General features: G+C 41.2%; 1 protein-coding gene across 2 annotated transcripts in view; it reads left to right on the plus strand.

Annotated features, from left to right (window-relative positions):
• The window catches only part of slc25a21 (solute carrier family 25 member 21), a 63,058-nt gene that overhangs the window by 1,436 nt on the left and 49,057 nt on the right, over positions 1-12,565 (plus strand). Inside the window, exon 1 of one of the 2 annotated variants that reach the window (XM_029138743.3) lies at positions 158-311. The exons of the other annotated variant lie outside the window; for it this stretch is intronic. The gene's annotated coding sequence lies outside the window, so the exon portion shown is untranslated. Of the gene's footprint in view, positions 1-157; positions 312-12,565 lie in introns of those variants that run through there. 2 annotated transcript variants of the gene reach the window in all.

Raw genomic sequence — 12,565 nt, forward strand, 5'->3', positions numbered from 1 at the left:
TTAACACATGCATTTGTATTATTCAATGCTTTATTATAATGCACATTATTGGATATTCACATTTTCTTAGCGATAAACTTTCACACTAGTGTTGTTGTAATGCACCTGTCTGCCGTAGGTGGCAGCACTTGCGCAGCGCGGCTGACGTCCCATCTGTCAATAAGTGAATGAGGAAGAAACGCCCGCCATCTTTAACTATTTAGTTTTTTTTAAATCACATTTTGACCGCTACTGAAGCCTACTAGCCGTAAAATCCTGTTTTACTTCTTTTTACCATCTTCACAAGACTTTGAACTGTCATCCCTCATCTGGTGAGTTTAATTTTTTTTTTATGAAAGACGACAGGTGACTCCTTAAGCTAGCAGCAAGCTAACAACAAAAACCCATCGACTCTCTCCCAGAAAAAAAGTCACAGCTGGTTCAGTTGATATGAAATACCACTTATTGATTAATCTTCTAAGTTTGTCTCACTTAATATATGTGTCTTGTATGAATTGACACAACTCTGTTGGGCTCACTGAAAATTAAAAAAAATATAAAGCCTAGTCAAATAAGCTTAGGTCGTCTCAGTCTTCCATTTTATTGGAATTAAATTAAATATTATTTAGACTGAAGCTTCTGTACTAATATAATTGGTGGTTTCAGCTTTATTGACAACCATCCCACAGTTGCAACTTGTATGTCTAATGAGCAAGTGAGTATATTCAGGTCGTCCTGCTTATAATCGGACAGGTCTGCCAACAGATGGATGGCTGAACTAAACAGGAAATTAGCGGAAGGCAACACTCTACTTCTCCGTGTTAACTTATAACAAAAATACTCCGCTGTTAAGTTTCTCACCATCTGTTGTGAGTTCCTGTTCTATAACGTTCTAATGAGCCATGTTTTCTGTAGGTCATGGAAGTGGATGACAGCTGGCATTTGTTGTTTTTAGAGAGGTTTTTTTCGAATAGACAATGTGCGATAGTTTTGTGTTGATCAAATACTGAATTGCATTAGCTTTGGCATGAAGAAGTTGTATATTCATTTAGCCTGTTATAGATGATACCATGTCACGGGCCTCAGGCTGTGTCTTCATACAAACATGTTGCCTCTGCAGTGTATTGCCCTCTGTGTACATATGCATGTAAATTTATGCATGTGCGTCCAAATTAGACTTCAGTCATCTAATGTGACTTTTTGCATTTATCTTGATTTTTATCTTGACACAGAACTTCATTATTTAGTTCCAATAAGTAGATAATGGGGATTAACAATCACTCAACAGATTATTCTTTGTTTTAAACCAGTCTTCCCTAATAACTATTCTTAAAAACATCCACAATGGCAGTAATTTAAGAAACAGTCTGTGCAGTAGAGTCTGGGTATTTGATGACCAAATGTTTTCTGCCCTGTAGTCCCCATAGTCAAATAAACTAGCTGTCACACGTGCTCCTTCATTGCTGCCTGTCAGTCCCTCTACATGTGCTGTACATCTACTGTACAGTGTACAAATGTCATCAAATGCCTTATATTTAGGCCTTCTGGGAAACGTTTTTCTGTGATGCAGGTACTTCATTAATCTCGTTCTTCTAAAAGTCAACAGAGCTGTTCTCTGTTCGAAGATGATGGCTGCGGTTTGTGCTTATTTAAGATTCAATATTGTCAGATGTTTTTTGTCTCAAGGTAATCTTCACCAAATTAAATCCACCAAAGCTCTTGTTCTTCACTCATTGTTGGGTTGTAATTCCATTTTATATTAGTACACAAGGGGGCAGTAATTGCACATAAATAGCTTCATGGTAAAGGGGAATTACACAGTTTAAAGCATACAGGTAGACAGCAGTGATGCATATGCACTCATGCTTGTTGGCAGTATTTTAGATAATTTTGCTGATTTAGAAAAATGTTTTGTGTGAATAAGGCATTTAAAAACAAACTTTGTAATATTTAAGATACATAGTTACTTGGACTAATTTCAGAAAATGGATATCTTTGGTTACTTGCTGCTTGTAATGTTTTCTCTAAGCCCTTTGTTATTTTCAAGGCAGATGCATTTTTTAAAACTCCATGAGTAAATCGATCCGTCTCCAGCAAATGGACCGTGACGACATGAGACAGACGCCCGGCGTGATTGCTGCGGCTCTCCCACCGGACTGTCAGCCGAGCTCCGACGGCTTTAATTGGTTTTAAACGGCCAACCTGAAATCAGTCGGGAAAGAACAAATAAAGCCACTTAGCCTAAATGAAGGAGAGGAAGAAAGGAGGACAGAGGGAATCAAATAAATAAAGTCAAACACAGTGTGTGCATGTGTTAGGCATTGACAGACGCAGCAGTTAGCAGAGTGTTTTTTTTCCTCCATGATTCCCGAGCGGCTGCACCAATCACGGCCGAATTAGGCCTAATATTTATTTCCAGAAACAATTGTACGTGTTTCACTTGGGCTTTGATTGAACTCCCGGCGGACATGTTGTAGACAGATGTTTAGATGACCTCATGTTTGAAGTAATGTTGATCCTGGATGGGCTGCTTCTTGGCCTTGTTCTCTAAATCAGCTCCCTCTACCCCCCACTGTTTGTCACAGTCCAGGTCTGCGTCCATCTCTCATATTTAATGTTCGGTTATATTTAATGTGCTTTGCTGCGCAACAAATAGCGCCGTTTACATTCTCGTTCCACTTGGTTAAAATGAGCCATGATGGTGCTGAAGGATGGCTCCATAACCGGACACCTGTGTTTAATTCTCACCAAGTATCTTTCTTTGGATTACTGTATAAGGTCAGAACTCACCAACACAACTATTAATAACTATCATTAAAAAATGATAATCCGTTACTAGATTGAGGTGATCTCAGACATGAATTAGAGTGATTTTCTGTATTTTATTTTGGAAGGCCCTACTCGCTGCAGGGTGTATAATTAAAGCAAACCCATCATTTAATGTGAAAAAACTACAGCACGCCAAGCATTCCTTAAATAAACACATGAGATTTATTATCTCCGTCAACTAATTACCGTCCTCCTTAATAGTGAGTGATCACAGTGTCATTAGAAATCAGCTGAAAGCGAACAGGCATTAGGTCTAATGGTGATCCCTGTAATACCCTTTACATGTTTCGCATCTCAAATAGATTAACCAGTACTAAGAAGACGATGATGATGATGACAAAATAATGTACAATTTATGTGGCACTGGTTTAGAAGAATTAGTGACGGTTAAATAAGACTTAAATCATTTGTTATATTTGTGATTTAATTATATTGTTGTAGCTTAGTTGGGGTTCATTTTACCACTGAAAACTGGTGGTTAGAAATATTACGGTGATATTTAGTTTCAGGACTGATGTGAGTTACCTCAGCTCATGCTTCATCATAAAATACTTCCTGCTCTAATTTGCGTATCCCATGACTGACTTATGGCAGCAACATTCCTCCCTATGAATATTCTCAGTGACCCAGATCAGATAAAGGAGTCCCTGCTGGCTGCATTTTGCTAGGTCAGCCTTGTCGTTACAGCTTCGGTGCGATTTGTAAAAATATTTCAGAGCTGAATAAGCGATGTAAATGTATTTTAGTTTATCCAAATAATATATACATTCTGTATGTAATATATACGTCTCTCAACCGTGACCCAAATCATTTAAATCAGGCACTTGCAGAAAAACATGTATTACTTGACTGCAGTTCCAGCTGTTGGTGCAGGTGAGGCCCAAACAGGCTTTAGGCTGCATGTGAATCATCCCTATGAGACAAGTGTCATCAATTTTCAGGTAAATGACCTCTGACTGAGATCTGACTCTCTAAGTTTGCATGTACTGTAACAAATCAAAGTGGTAGGCAGCCCAATGCTCCACACAGCAGCTCAAATAGTTTCTCATTGTGGGCACATCCTCCAAATTTATTAACACACTAAAGTGGCTCACAACCAACATTCAGTTTTATCAATACTACTATAACTTCTCAAATGTTCTGTGGCCTAAAAACAAAGTAGGAGAAAATGCTTAAATAACTGTGTTGCAGTTTAGAGATTGGCTGTGAGGTGATGCATGAGGCCCAGCCGGACTCCTGACGTTATCTTAATGACATGAATTATAAGAACGGTTGACTGGCCGACTCGTGTGCAGACTAGAGCAGCGTTGAGGGAGGACGACTTGGGGCAGTGGGGGTGGCCTGTACAAAAAGAGCTCTGCCAAGACACAGCCCGCAATTACCTGATTGTACTCATTTGAGCTCAAAGACGAAGCTAAAAGCCCAACAAGCACGTTTGTGACTCCTGAAGCAGCTGCAGCCACTCTGTTGTGGCTTGGTTGACAGTAATTTATTAGTTTACAATGAGACATATGAACATCTAGTAATTTCTCCACCGTACCAATAATCTTATATATTTTAGGAATTATGTTAAATGGTTATTGATTGATATTAATGTTAATCTTACATTAGTTTGGGTATATGTAATATTTTTTTCTATGCCATAAGTATATAAATAAAACTTTTAACATTTAATGCAGGAAAATCTGTGGAGATCGTGTCGTATTTTTTGCATCACCGCATGATTTCATACAGGTAATGATGCTCTGTTAGGCTTTACGTTTTTACCAGTAGTACATGTTGTTATTGTGTTCGCCTGGGCTCCAAAACATTCCCCCGGCACTTTAGCAAAACCAGGACTCGTGATGTAGGATTAAGATCACTGGGTCGCTTCATGGCAGATAGAAAGGAACCGCGTGCAGATTACAGCACATGGCAACAATAACAATGCAGAGAGGGAAATCTGCTAAACAAGTTATGCTTACTGTAATTAAGCTCTCATACTACATGTAAGTGGTCAGCACAGCAGGCAAAGAGAGTGGCCCCAGAAGAACATTGAAGTGTCCAGTTGTGAGGACGCTTGGTCTGTGCATCTGAGTTCTGTATGGATGTGAAAGCAATGGTTGCCTGTGCGTGCATTGACCATATTTAATGTCACGAAACGGTCAAGCAATTGTTTATTTGTTTGTTTTGGATGCAAGAGCACTCAAGTAGGAAGTGTATGCTGGGAAATCAACTGGAATTGCATATGTTTGTTTAAATGAAGACATGCGTGCACAAGCTTTCAGAGAAACGGATATTTTTTTTTTTTTTACAGCTGCGTGTATATTTTTGAGCCCGGTGCAGTTTTCAACACCCTAATTAAGCCACAGTAGAAATAACCTATTCCTCTGCAGAGCTACTGTCTGACGTCCCTGCAGGTTTTATCATTTCACCGTTTAGATTAGTTTAATAGAGGGTTTCTGGCTAAAACACATACTCAGAATGCCCACGTAGCCTCTTAAGAGTCGCAGCAGCCACTCTGTTAATCCTCTACCACCTTGTCCCTCATGAACGGTGACGTGCGTGTTGAAAAGTCTTGAATTGGACGTTTAACCTCCTGCCCTGTAGTTCATAGTCACAGTTGGTAGCAGGTCAGACATATGGGTCTGCTATACTGGGGCAGATGGAACCCCTGGATGGATTCCGAGTGCTGATTTGTCAGGCTCGGTGGTTTTCGATCTCTTGTTTTAATAGTTTTTGTTTTGTTTGAAGAAATCTTTGAGGGGGAGAAAAAAGTCAGGGGCCGAGTGAAACCTCATGTTATTTCAACTGTATTTGATACACAATTCAAGAGTTCAGAAACAGTAATTACAAACCCTCCATGTTCCCGCTGTAAGTGCTGAATTATAAATAAACATAATAAGTACTGTCAAAAAAACAAAAACAAAACCGGACAAACTAAAAACCCCGAATTACATGGCAGTTTCCGTGTGTATGTGTGTGTGGCATGCGTCTGCCCTGTGATTCTCTGGATGAGCTGGAAATCTACAACACAGGTTTTTACAGTAAGCCTCAGCCAAAAACTGTAATTCTTTCTCCCCTTTTAGCTCTGTCGTTGGGAGACAGGCCTGCCCACTGCGGGTTAACTCCATCAAGATGAACGGCGTTCGGGCCAGTGCAGTAGTCATAATGTAATTTGTTTGTGCTCATGGGCCAATTTGTGTCGTTTCAGGAGACGGATCCCGTGCCTGGTGGCCACGCACGAGCGTGTCCCAGGGCAAGGCTTTAATTAGAAAAGCTCAAATTTATACACACTTTGTATTATTTCTGATCTTGAGTGGTTGGAGGATGACATGCACAAGAGGACGAGGAAAAATCTGATAATGAGAAACAAAGCTGAGTGAAAGGTCACGTCAGGAATTTGTTTACCGTTTCATTATCTTTTTTGAAATCCAAGAGTCATGCAGTGAAATCAAAGCACGCATCAATGTCACAGCATGGAAAGGACTTATAAAAACACTCTGAGGTGGGGAACGGTTCTCAGCAGGTTGATGAAAAGTTCAGCGGGTTGATGTGTTAATGTTCATTGGAGATTAAACCTTCAAGGTCAAATATGCTCCTCCTGCAGAAAGATTTACATTTATCTGCATTCGATGTTTGAGAGCAGCAGTTAAAACATTCAGGCTTTTCAAATATTGACTTACATTTTCTACGCAGACATTTAATGAGGATTAAAATGTTTTTCCTTCCAGGCAAAATCGGATCCAGATACAGTATATCATAGATGTGATGACTAGAGGGCAGGAGTGAGCTGTGCTGTTTCTTTTTAATCTGGCTTGGTAATGTATTGGCCTCAGACTTTGTACTGCTCCCAGCGGCACCTTTAGTGGGGAAGCATGCTGAAGTCCATGCAGTTTGAAGCTAATGTGAAGATGGATAACTTTGCAGAGCTCTTCGCGTGTTCACTTATGTACGTAACATAAGTGAGACACGCTGCTCCCAAAGTCCCACATCTGTGTTTAGTTTGCCAGAGGCATCATTGGAAATGTTAATATCAGTCAGACAACAGACGTCGTCTCGGTTTATTCTGAGACGCCTCCAAGTTTTCATTGAGCACGGTGATTCTTGAAATAGTTTCAAACCACACTGAGGTTCAAATCGTGACTCAGATATGACACAGGTGATATTTTTTTATGGTCTGTGTGCATTTTTAAAACAAGTTCACACTGAGATTCGTTTAGTAGAACGGAGACCACACAGGGCGCTCGCCCAGCAGCTCTGCGGCGTTTGAAGCGGGTCCAGGGGGAGGGCAGTGACCGAGAAATAGGACTAAGGAGGGTTAAGTTATCAGCGGTCTGACAGTATGAGTCCTGGGTTCTGGAGCTCTCTAATCAGAGGCTCTGACAGATGCTTTCTCGATAAGAATCCCCCAGATGCTTTGGAGGAACACACAAGCGGCCAGCTGTTTGTATAATGAGGCAGCGATGTCCTCAAAAGTGGAATCCAACAATAACGTACTGTAGCAGAGCACGTCTCTCCAACATGGCACAAATCTCCCTCAATTCATGTGCCATGTGGCGCATGTATCAGAGCAGGTGAGCTTTTATTCAATGGCTTCGCCTTGAATGTACCTAAACTTTAGGTTCGTTGTCTCGCTGAATTATTATTATTGTTTTTTTTTATATTTGCAGTGGTTTGTGAAAGTTAGAATTATCAGTCCAAAACATTGTGTCCTCGCCTGTACCGCACAAGAAGAAGCCGTTTGAAATCTCCATTGGTGTTCTGCTTTCTCCTGAATTGCGGTGCTCTCGGGTGTGTTTCATAATGGTGCTTGGGCCGTTTCTGCCTGATATATCGCACCCAGGGGAGAATCTGCACTCTGCACCAATCTATCAGTTCCCAGCCAGAGGAAGGCAGAATGACGCGCTCAGGCCTCTGCGATTATGGCCCCACATCATATTCAGAATTTACTTTACAGTGATGGTATGGCGTTTTTTTTTTTCCTTTTCATAAAGGAAATGTCTTGAGTGATCATGTACAGGCTGCTGCGGTTTTGCAGATGTTGTTTTTATTGTGATTACTTGAGGAAATGTTTTGTTAGTAAAATCTTTTCTGAGATTGTTTAATTGTACTTTTCCAGTCATTTCGTAAGCTGCTGGGAAACCAGAGGAATGTAAGTTGATCACTCATTAGGCGCTTTGTTTTGGTACTACATTGATATTAGCATCTTTTTCAGCTTTTTGGTGGAAGGCATTTATTATTTTAACTGTACATAATTATTGTAAAAATATTACTTAAACTAATTTTAGCAAGCTTTACTTTCTACTTGATGCAATAACACGACGGCTTTTGGTTTTTCTTAAGTGGAAAGGAGACAAGGTAATTACCCTTGGGGCAATTAGAGAAAGCAGCTGAGGGAGTAGTAAAGTCATTTTCTAAGTCAAACATCCTGGTCCGAGGGGCCGGAGCGGCTGGACAGCCTCCTGGAGGCCGCTGGCTGGCTCGCGGGGAGCCGTTCGTGGGGAAGCAGATCAGGGTTTGTTTTCTTTCTCCGGAGGCAGGCCTCCGAAACCTCTGCCAGATGAACAGCACCTGAAACGCAGCAAGTCTCCCACCGCGGTCAGTAGAGGGAGTGATTTACAGTACTCAGCCAGGCGTGCCCGTGTGCATGAAACGCTGGAGTCAGCCTCATCACACTGTAAGCAGGGAGGACGAGGAGGAGGGAGCTGTTTGGTGATTGAAGCCCCAAATGTTGTTTTTCTGCTGTCTCTTTAAGGCAGCTTGAAACATGTTTGTGGAAACTGATAAACACTGAGTCCATGTAATATTTTCATGTTATGACACCATGTAATAAGCAGGTGATACATGAACTAATTAGAATGAAGAATTGAAAAAGCAAATGTAGTCTGAGACGGTAAAAACGAGTTTGAGCTGAAACATTAGCATTAGATGCAGCAATTGGTCGATGTAATTTATCAGCAGCTCAAAATGTACCTAAAATAGATAACGTAAAGTTATTTGAAGACTTTAATAATTGTAATGGCCATTTATCATGAACAAAATTGATTAAAGTCATTTGCACATACACAGCATAAGAGTCCACCCATGTTAAGATGTGGTTCTGGGTGCAGGAATTCATGGAGGCTGGAGTTAAAGGTTGTAAATACAGGCTGTAGCTTTGTTTAACCACTACTGCTGTGCCTGACATGCTGGAAAGTGTGCAGGCGAACTGATGTGGTCACGGAGAAGATTACATACAAAAGACAAGCTGAGGAAAGAGGATGAAAAATGAGAACTCAAAGACTTCGGAGCGGCAACGCAAGACAGCGCCGGCCTTTGTTAGCCTCCCCTCCGATCGGGTGGTGCAGTCCATGTGAGAATCACTCTGCAAGCCCAGGCCCAATACTGACAGTACGGGCCAGAGAGCAGTTCAGAAGCTTAACGACTTGTGAGTGATACCCATCAGGGGAGAAACGGGGCGGAAAGCTCCGCTTAAAAAGCCTATGTGAAGAATTGAGCTCTGTGAAAACGCAAGGGGGAAATGGGTGTTTCTGCATAGGTGAATCAAATGGAATTAATTTATTACTCATTCTCGTGAACCTGATCCACTTGTTTCCACAATTTTAAATTGTGCAGCTTTTTTTTTTTTACTTGAAAAGAAAGGGAGAAGGGGTTCATATTTGCATTCATGAGTGAATTAGTCTTGGCCTTCTGACAAGAAATGCTAATGAGCAAACAGTAGATGACATCATTGGGTTTGGAGGGAATTAGCTTGATTAGAATAACTCTCCACTCTCACCTTGGCTCAGGCAGCCAGCTCCTCTCCAAGCTGCCTGTCAAAGCCTCTCTCAGCTCCTATGGTTTTGGTTTGAGACTTTCCCCCCACACTGTGGTGTGTTTAATGTGGAATAAGCACACTGAAGGAGGAAAGAAAAATGAACCGGGGTGCTGACATTTCGTTTAGCTCAAATTTGTTATTTTGTTGAACATTTTTAGCCGTTAACAGAGATGTTTTTTGGGGGTGGGGGGTGGGGGGCTGCTTTATTTGTCATTGAGTTTGCACAGTTCAGTCCTCGCTGGGATGAGTGAAGCTTGCCATGAGCTCTTTTAAAAACAAGGCTCGCCTGCCAAACTTCCTAGATAATTAGTGAAGCATTTCACACTCTGCAGAACATCAAAAAGGAATCGAAAAATGGACAAATTAAATATGGTCTGCTTAGCGCTGGAGGGGATTTTTTTTTTCTGAAGCAGAGACTTGGTGGAGCTCCAGTACAGCACATGGTCTAAAACAAGTACTGTACACTGTGTAACTTAGTCCAATTCACACCAATCAGCAACACAGTGGCTTTTTAATGTCTTGTTTTCATTCTGAAGACTTCTTTTTAAAAATTCAGAATTCATTACAGCTAATTTATTTACACTTGTTCATCAGAGGCCTCACAGCTGATGATCCACTCCAAAGATAAGCGTGAGAAGAACATCTTCAAATATCATTTAGTGCAACAGCAGCTCAGCTTGGAGTTTTTTTTTTGGGGGGGCAGAATTTATGTTTTTAAACTTGGTTACTGCGTTTTTTTGGGTGGGACAGACAGGCTTTTAAAACACTATCAAACCGTCAGCTGTGATCTAGTGTTTGGTTTTGTTGACTATTGGCTGTTTTAACTGTTTGTTTGTGTAGTGTGTATCTGCCTTGGCTGCCAGGCAATTAACATGCTCGTTATTACCTCTTTTATAAGAATTGTTGCGGCTGACCTTGTTCTATATTTAAACTTACTGATTTTGGAAGAAACAAATTGTACATTTCTAATTTGCTCTCAAATATTTCTGTCTGAGGCGTATTTTATTCATTGCTTGCTTCATAACTTGCATGTGCATCATGAAATCTCTTATGACATCCATAAGTCAAAAAAATCTCTCTGACATAGCAGAAATGTACAATTATCCTTTAAGCTCCCATTTGTATACAAGTGTGTGTGCGTGTATATACTGCATGTGAAATTGCATGACACGCTTGCAGATCCATAAAGACACACACTCTGATCTCAGTTACCACACCCCGTTGGTTCAGTGCTGCAGCCCCAGCCCGTCCGAGCCAAGCCAACAGAGGAAACTGTCACTATGTCCACCGTGGCACTCTGGAGAGTTGAATTTGACTGAAACATATGTTTTCAATTTTAATAGCTCTCCATTCCCCCAGATGGCCTGAAGGGGGGGAAACTTGCCTGAGAAGCTGCGTTTCATGTAAGAATAATTTGTGCTAAGTAGCTGGGCGATCTGTTTGTTACGCTAGAGCTGACAGTTTGTTTATGTTTCTTGAGGAGTATGATGGATGGGGCGGGAGTTGATGCTAATTAGACTAAATTGTTGCGAAGAATGCTGAGGGTCTGCACTGCACTGCCGAGGCCAGTTTCCATTGTTTCTGTGTCTTCGCGCTTTAGGCATAATTGAATGGAGCTTGGACTCATTCATCAAGGCAGTGGGCGTCTAGGGCAGGAAACAAATGACTGGACCTGGATGGAGATGTCTGGACAGAGGGACTGTGGGTGACAGAGGGGGAACTGGGCCCAGGTGAAGCAGGATGATGTTTGTTCCAGCAGGCCAAATAGAACAGACGGAACCTGAATCTAACTGGCCATAAAATGAACGTTTGTCCAATTACCAGGGAATATTAGCAGGTCTAACTCCTCCCACTGACAGATACAGTCAACGGCAAAGGTAGCCGTCAGCGAAAGTGTCAGCACACAGGCTTTTCTTCAGGAACCCTGTTACATTCACTCATAATTCAGGAAAGATGACGTCAACAATAATGTGAGCTTTTTCTGCAATGAATGTATAATTGTTATTTACTGTACAGTATATTTTAAGGATCGTATTTGTAACATTATGTGACATATTGGCAGCAATGGAATATAGTCATATTCATGTTTTTATTTGTATGCAGTCATGTTTCGTTGCTGCTAAGAATGAGCCTTTTTATAGACATACTAGAGGTTTGCTTTTATGGAGGCGACATGTGTCTACAGCAGTTCACAATGGGCAAACATGTTACTGGCCCAAGAACTGGGAGCCTTGGTTTTACATGTTGCAGCAGCAGCCACTTCAATTTGGAAAATGACTTGGAGCTCATGATTAAATGATTTGTGCAGACACTGCCATAACAAGTTCTCCATACTGCAACCAACCACCAAACCAGACCTAAAAACTGACTCTTTGGTTTAAACCCGTAGATATTCTAGCTGTCATTTACATTTTTGAGCTGGGAAAATATGACACCTCTTGAATAATGTACATTTTGCTGTGAAACATTTTGTCATCTGGAAACAAGTTCAAATAGACTTAAGAAACATGCAGAAAGTCAACAGGTAAATGATGTTGTCTAACCTGTATCCTAGATCTGCCTGTACTGTATGTTGTGGCCATGTTGCTCCCAGGCTCAGCACTAAACTGTGTTAATTTGGTTTTGACTCTTGCTTCCTCGTGTTTGCTTTTTTCCCATTTCCATTTTTTCCTGCAGCAGTAGCCTTTCCCAAAACAGTGAGGGGATTCCTTTAAGAAGCAGTTAGGTCGCCAGCTGTGCAATGATTAGTTGTGTCATCTCTACATATACAGTACACTCTTTCTGAATCTAGCACAGCTTACTTACAGTACACATACATTTGATAGCTGAGATTTGCTGGGTTTAAGAAAGTTAAAAAGAAATTAGAGAAGTGAGCACGTGCATTGCTTATGGCTCTCATAGCAGTCGTCTTTGCTTGGTCAGGACGTGCCCAGTGCCTGGCGTGCTGCACCAGGTCCA

This window comes from Betta splendens, chromosome 22 (assembly GCF_900634795.4).
Source record: "Betta splendens chromosome 22, fBetSpl5.4, whole genome shotgun sequence".
Taxonomy (NCBI): Eukaryota; Metazoa; Chordata; class Actinopteri; order Anabantiformes; family Osphronemidae; genus Betta; species Betta splendens.